Consider the following 8318-nt stretch of genomic DNA (forward strand, 5'->3'; position numbering starts at 1 on the left):
AACTTAATGATTGCTATCGGGATGTGAAGAGACTTTCAACCAGCATAACAAAAAATGTTTCTGAAGACAATCACCTATTGCACCTTTAAGTCGCTGGGGTATATTTGTAGCAATAGCCAACAATACATTGTATGGGTCAAAATTATCAATTTTTCTTTTATACCAAAATCATTAGGATATTAAGTAAAGATCATGTTCCATGAAGATATTTTGTAAATGTCCTACCGTAAATATATCAAAACTTAATTTTTGATTAGTAATATGCAGTGCTAAGAACTTCATTTGGACAACTTTAAAGATGATTTTCTCAATATTTAGATTTTTCAAATAGTTGTATCTCAGCCAAATATTTTCCTATCCTAACAAACCATACATCACCTGAAAGCTAAATAAATACACTTTCCACTGATGTATTCATCTCAATAAAATAAAAAAAGACCCGTATGACTGTTTTTTTGGTCCTGGGTCACAAATAAAAGGTCTATATTCAAAAGCCCTTATATCACCCCCAAGACTATAGGCTTTTCAGAACATGTTGGCTAGTCTCAAAACCTTTTTAAGACCTCAGGATGAGAGAGAAAAAAAAACAGGTCTTACATTTCATCGTCTTCTGTGATTCCAGGCTCATAGGTGAAATCCTTTGGTTGTTTCAGGGTCACCAATGCCCTGCAGTTGAAATCTTATACACTTTCTTCCATTCGCGGCCATTTAATTGGCCCGAGCCTCCGGTGTTTCGAGATCGGGGCAAACATTATCAGCATGCTCTGAAGATTTCACTTGAACAGCTGCTGCATTACATCAACAAAGGAGGAAAATAAGTTATCGAAGTAATGCGCTAAACCTAAACTATCAACCACCCAATCGTCACCTTTACTGCGTCGTTTCGGTTTAGGGACTGGGAATGACGCTTGAACCGAGACGCTCTTTTTTGGAGTTTGAGCGATGCACTGGCAGCCCACATCCCTCGACAGAGGCTGGCAGACAAACGCCACGAATGACAGATCAGTAAAGACGAAAACACGTGGGGAATGCATTATTAAAATAAGCAAGTTATCTAGATACACTTGCCTTCACACTTTGGGATGCACCAACCGTGTACACCGACGGAACAGCAGTGTTCTTCAGATACAAGACTTTGGCGAACCCCATTTGGTGCTGGGTTATGCTGGGTATAAAAGATATTTAAAATCCTATAAGATCTTCAAAATGCCAGAGACCACAAACATGAGGGAAAAAATCCTAGATTTAACCGTTTTGCTCCTATAGTGTGTGATGTTTTCGGGGTCCCCGGGTCGTTTTTTGGTTCATACCATGGTTTTGATGTCATGGTTCTGCTATAGTTATTTTGTAGTAATACTACAGCAAACATGTGGTAACCATGACTATAGTATAGTTTTTGAAATCATGGTAAATTTTGTAGTTGTAGTAATGGTTATTTTTGTGCTTACTATGGTTTTACCACAGGAAAATCTGATAAGATCATCTTTAGAAGCACCAAGATAGTTGGGACATTACCTAGGATTGTCGGATGGGGAGAAATCGGCCCAAAATCAGCCCGATTATCTTGTGGTGTGTACCCAGCATTAAATTCTGGAAACACTTGGGCGTGAAATGCCTGGAACACAGCCGCGAGTTTACCGTTAACCCTTCCTCTTCAAAATGCAAAAACTCAAGCCAACGGGACCCAAGGCAGTCGTGGGATACTGAAAAGGGTTTTGTTCGGCAAACAACCGAAAACACACCTCTGCCATTTCTGCAATCGTCACAACTCATTCAGCAACTGCTTTTTATTCTTCTTCTGAGGTTTAATAGTGGCCAGAGTTGTGCCTAATTCTGACCCCTGCCAGATTATTACCCCCCTGGTAGGTTTAGGGTTAGGTGTGGGGGAGGGGTTAGGATTAGGGGTGGGTTTAGGATTAGGCAATCAGATAGCGATTTCAACTAGAGGGGTAATAATTTTGCAGGGGGTCGAAAATGGGCACAACACAGGCAAACCAGCTCAGTGCTTTTCTGCCACCATCTGGATATAGTGCGTGGAGACCTAGAAAAAAAGTTGTGAATTTAGTAATTTTTTTTTCATGTCATTACATTGTTTGTAAGAAGAAAATGGAAAAATAAAATTTTTGAAAAATGATATTTTATTCATATGTTAAAGGGGTCCTATTATGCTCTTTTACAAAATCTTGATTTTGTTTTGGGGGTGTACTAGAACAGGCTCTCATACTAGGTTGTTCGAAAAACACATTATTTTTCACATTATTACAACACCTCTCTCCCCAGTCTGGCATGAACAGCAAAAACAGTTCCTGTATCAAAAGCCAGCGGGACCCAAGGCAGTCGTGGGATACTGAAAAGGGTTTTGTTCGGCAAACAACCGAAAACACACCTCTGCCATTTCTGCAATCGTCACAACTCATTCAGCAACTGCTTTTTATTCTTCTTCTGAGGTTTAATAGTGGCCAGAGTTGTGCCTAATTCTGACCCCTGCCAGATTATTACCCCCCTGGTAGGTTTAGGGTTAGGTGTGGGGGAGGGGTTAGGATTAGGGGTGGGTTTAGGATTAGGCAATCAGATAGCGATTTCAACTAGAGGGGTAATAATTTTGCAGGGGGTCGAAAATGGGCACAACACAGGCAAACCAGCTCAGTGCTTTTCTGCCACCATCTGGATATAGTGCGTGGAGACCTAGAAAAAAAGTTGTGAATTTAGTAATTTTTTTTTCATGTCATTACATTGTTTGTAAGAAGAAAATGGAAAAATAAAATTTTTGAAAAATGATATTTTATTCATATGTTAAAGGGGTCCTATTATGCTCTTTTACAAAATCTTGATTTTGTTTTGGGGGATTTCCTCTGCAGAGGACAGGAAAATAAAATGACATGAATAGACAAGAAAAGGCAAAAACAATGGGATTTTTTAAAATCACCAATCAATTTTTAGGTTTCAGGAATTTTTATACCAAACTTTGCATAAGGATGATTCTCAGCTGTGTTATAAAGGATATAACAGAATGATTTGATATACCATTGTGTTGGTATAACACAATGTTATCTATACACTGCATATTGCATATTAATGTTCTGTTGGGACAGCATGTTGAAAAAAGAAGTGTACTAATGGGAGTAGTAATTGGCCAGATTTTTATAATGATATATATTTCATAAGAATATTGATATATAATTTATTTTCCTATTCAATTGTTTTGTCTCCCAAAATGTGTAACGATTTAAATGATAATTACAAAATATGGTCATATTTCCATAAGGATGTACAATTTTATCAGTAAATTAATGTCAGCCATCTTTAAAGGCCAAGGAGAGGGAGTGGTCATGGTGAAACTTCCAAACATTTGCTATCTCTGAAAAGTGAAAACCCCAAATGTGCTCTTTACAGGACATCCAGACTTTTTATAACTGTGACATGCGAGATCTTAGAGAAATTCACTAAAATATGATGTCCACTACAGAGACAAACTCCATCTGGGTCTCAGGAGGATATAATAATAAGTGTATCTGAAACTTAGATCCTGATATAAATCATTTTAATCCTGTCCTGGACCAGTTTTAAGAAGATTTTGCATTATGTTAATTACACCCAGCTTTTCTTCAAATTCAAGTCTTGCCTTTCTTGTGCTTTCTTGTGCATTTATCATTTCATGTTTTCCTGTTACAAACAGTGAAAGATTAAGACCTGAATGTCTCATTCTGAGATTAATTATATACTCTTTTTGTTTATTATAGACTATCCTCTCTATATAGTTCACCAAAAAATGAAAACGTGCTGACAGTTTACACACCCTCAGGCCATCCGTAGATGAGTGTTTCTTCATCAGATATTTGGAGAAATGTAGCATTGCATCAGTGTCTCAGCAATGGATGCTCTGCAGTGAATGGGTGCCGTCAGAATGAGAGTCCAAACATCTGATAAAAACATCACAATAATCCACAAGTAATCCACAGCACTTCAGTCCATTTTAGAGAAGATAAAAGCTGAAACAAATCCATCAAGACATTTTTAACTTCAAACCATTGCTCTTGGCTAAAATACAAGACCTTTATTCAAGATTTTGCTTTCTCCAGTTATCTGGTCTGAATCAGGAGAGAAATCTGCACAGATCAAGCAGTGTTTACAAGCCAAAACAGCTCTAAACAAATATGTGTGTGGGTTTAAAGTAAAAAAAAAAATTTTTTCTTAAAAATACAGTTTTCACTTCTCAAATTGTTAACTGATGGACTGGAGTGGTGTGGATTATTGTGATGTTTTTATCAGATGTTTGGACTCTATTCTGACGGCACCCATTCACTGGTGAGCAAGTGATGTAATGCTACATTTCTCCAAATCTGATGATGATGACAAACTCATCTGCATCTGAGGCCAAATGATTTGTAATATATGTTTGTTTTTTTTAACCTAATTTTTACTTAGTGGGACCTGAATATCAATATTTGGGTGTCCTAAAGTTTGTTTAGCCAATATGTGAACAATGTCATTACCCTCCACTCCCACTACAGCTGTGTAACCTGATGTTGGATCCGTCTTGAAGCATCTGTAAATATGTGAGGAATTGAATGGAAAAATATGCCAGATCTAAATATTGCTAAAGAACAATGATTGTTATATTGTTATTGTTAACATTTAATCTTTACTTTTTCCTGCAGCTGACCATCAAATTATAACAGGATTTTTTGATTTTTCTGTAACATCAATGGGATTAACTGTATTGTCCATATTGATCATCCCTGGAAGCAGTTCAGCTTCTATTCCCAAAACTCTTTTACATGCTAGGACTCAAGGTTTCCCAGCAGAACACTGTCCAGACCATAACACTGCCTCCTCCACATTCTTACATTGTTCACATGAGCATCAGAACTAGACCATGGAGCATTGTAGGTGCTTTCGGTGGTGGACAGGGGTCATCGTGGGCACTCTGACAGGTCTGCGATGCACCTTTCTATCATGACCAGCATTATGTTTTTCAGTGATTTGTGCGACCAGGGATGCAAACAGGTAAGGAGGAAAAAGGTGAGAACATTGCTCGGATCGGGGGCATGCTCCACACGGAATTTCTTTACAAATGAGCATGTAAAGCAAATATATTTTAGTTACTTTAAGGTATTTTTTCTATATTTTTTTATTACCTTATATGTCAAAAAAACTGTAATTTTACACACACCCTCCCTTTTTTGTAACATCTTGTTGCAACAATTTACAAAAATCAAGATTGAATATATTTGGTCAAAATCCCATGTTATAAAAGATGAAGTGCTATGCAAGCTATTTAAGACAATATTGGCTGATTAGACAGCAATGCTGACCTCAAATGCAAAATGTTTGCCCTCTCTCTCTTTACCGTTCCCACATCTCAGACCTCAAATACAATTTAAAGAAAATACAATACAAAACTTATTGAAAGAACAGTTCTTTATTTTCCCTTGCAAGAACCCCCCTCCCCTCCTCATTGGATCTAAGCAAATCTCATAGGTAACCTATTTTGATCTCAAAAAGGTGAGTTGTCACTGAAAGGTGAGGAGTGTGCATCTATGGCTACAGTAGCTCTTCTGTGTGATCGGAGCGGACTAGCTTTTGCTCCACGGGCCTCATTTATAAAATGTTGCGAAGAAACCATCCTCAATTTGATATTACGATCATCTCTCAAATATGCGTACGTGAACTTGCGCGCAACTGAATGGTTTCAGCTCTCTGCCTTGTAAATGACTCCTAATTAATGTCATTAACATACAAATCAGCGAGCTGCAAGAACAGCTTACATTTTCAAAAACCTGCAGTACTCAGTCAAGAAAAAGTGTGTACATCTGCTCAAACCCTGATGTGACGCTAAGCACTTTTCCACGTCAAAGACAGTTTTTACAAATATGAGCGCTGGCATGGATTTAAGTGTACACACACTGTAAGATCAAATCTGAGCATACACACGCTTTATAAATGAGGCCCACCTTTGTGCATCAGCGAGCTTTGGCGCCCTATGACCCTGATTCTGACTCTGGTTCACTGCTTGTTCTTTCTTGCACCTCTTTTGGTGGCTACTAACCACAGCATACTAGGATCACCCCACAACACTTGCTGTTTCAGAGATGCTCTGACCCAGCCATCTAGCCATCACTATTTTTGGCCATAATCAAAAAGTCACTCAGATTTTTTTGCTGGCCATTTTGTTGTTTCCAACATGAAATTCAGGAACTGACTGTCACTTGCTGCCTAATATATTTACATTTACATTTAATCATTTAGCAAACGCTTTTATCCAAAGCGACTTACAAATGAGGAGAACAATAGAAGCAATCAGACCAATGAGAGAGCAACAGTATACAAGTGCTGTGACAAGTCTCAGTTAGTCTAGCACAGTACATATAGCTAAGGTTTTTTTTAATAGAATGGAATAGAATAGAATAGAATAGGTAAGTGCTAGTATTAGTTCGTCAAGTGCTGGCGAAAAAGATGTCTTTAGACATTTTTTGAAAATGGCGAATTGAGATCAGGAGGTCATTCCACCATCTGGGCACAGTCAAGGAAAAGGTCAGTGAGAGTGATTTTGTGCCTCTTTGGGATGGCACCACAAGGCACCATTCACTTGCAAAACGCAAGCTTCTGGAGGGCGCATAAGTTTGAACTAGTGAGTTTAGGTATATTGGTGCAGCACCAGTTTTTGTCTTGTAGGCAAATATCAGCCTTGAATTTGATGCGAGCAGCTACTGGTAGCCAGTGTAAACTGATGAAAGAGGTGTAACATGAGCTTTTTTCGGCTTGTTAAAGACCACTCTCGCTGCTGCATTCTGGATAAGTTGCAGAGGCTTGATAGCTGTGAAGCTTAACTGATCATCGATCACAACTCCTAGGTTTCTGGCTGTCCTGGAAGGAGTTGAACCCAGCTGTATAGAGAAGTTGTGATGAAGTGCTGGGTTGGCTGAGACCACGAGCAGTTCTGTCTTAGCAAGGTTGAGTTGAAGGTGATAATCCTTCATCTAGCCAGAAATGTCTGTCAGACAGTCTGCAATGCGAACAGCTACTGTCGGATCATCTGGTTGGAATGAGAAGTAGAGTTGAGTGTCATCAGCATAGCAATGACAGGAAAAGCCATGCTTCTGAATGACAGATCCTAAAGATGACATGTAGATGGAGAAGAGAAGTGGTCCAAGCACTGAGCCTTGAGGAACCCCAGTAGCAAGAAGTTGTGACTTGGAAACCTCACCCCTCCATGACACCCTGAAGGACCTACCTGAGAGGTAAGACTTGAACCACAGGAGTGCGGTTCCTGAGATGCCCATCTTCATGAGGGTGATCCAGCAAGATGAGTACTGAGGATTTGGAAGCTGCTCTTGCCAGTCTCAGGGCTTCAGTAACCGAGAGCAGTGCAGTCTCAGTTGAGTGGCCGCTTTTGAAGCCAGATTGGTTGCTGTCCAGGAGGTTGTTCTGTGCAAGAAACATAGAGAGTTGGTTGAACACAACTCGCTCAAGCGTCTTTGCAATGAACGGAAGATCTGTAGTTTTCTAAAAGTGCTGGATTTAGAGAGGGATTCTTAAGCAGTGAGCCTGCTTAAATGCTGTGGGAAATGTACCAGTGTGAAGAGAGGTGTTGATAATGTGAGTAAGCGCAGGTATGACTGAAGAAGAAATGTCCTGAAGTATGTGAGTGGGGATAGGATCAAGTGGACAGGTAGTAGGATGATTGGAACGAATCAGGTTTGTGATGCGGTCCAGTTGGTTACCTGATATACCTAATATATCCCACACCTTGAGAGCTACCACTGTAACAATATAATCAATGCTATTCACTTCACCTGTCAGTGCTTTTAATGTTCTGGCTAATCAGCACACATTATATTTAAGGGGTGACTATGATTATAGCATTGTTTTAAGCTTTCTCTTACATCAATATATCACAAACTCAACAGCTCTCAACATTAGCATTTAAATCACAGCGACCCATAAATGGCACAGACTCATGGAAAAAGGATTTAAACATTAAACATGCTTAGTAGAGGCAAAAATCAAAGTCTTGATATATATAAGCAGATTTGCTTTGTCAAAGTTTCACTATAATACAATGCAAACAACCATCTAAATTATAGCAATAGTTTATTTGCACATGAACTTGAGACAAACCATTGTAACAGAGCATCCTTATGCATTCGAGAGACGTTCTTTTTGCATGAAATGAGTATGTAGCCTTGCAGCTGCTGCAACACTGAATGACAACATTAATTTGTGGTGAGGTTTTAAAATTCTTCAGAATAAAAGCAAACTGTACAAAAAAAAAAAAAAAAAAAACCACACAAACAATTCGTTATGGTAGGCTACTT

The sequence above is a fragment of the Sinocyclocheilus rhinocerous genome, unplaced genomic scaffold (assembly GCF_001515625.1).
Source record: "Sinocyclocheilus rhinocerous isolate Xijiao unplaced genomic scaffold, SAMN03320098_v1.1 scaffold958, whole genome shotgun sequence".
Lineage (NCBI taxonomy): Eukaryota > Metazoa > Chordata > Actinopteri > Cypriniformes > Cyprinidae > Sinocyclocheilus > Sinocyclocheilus rhinocerous.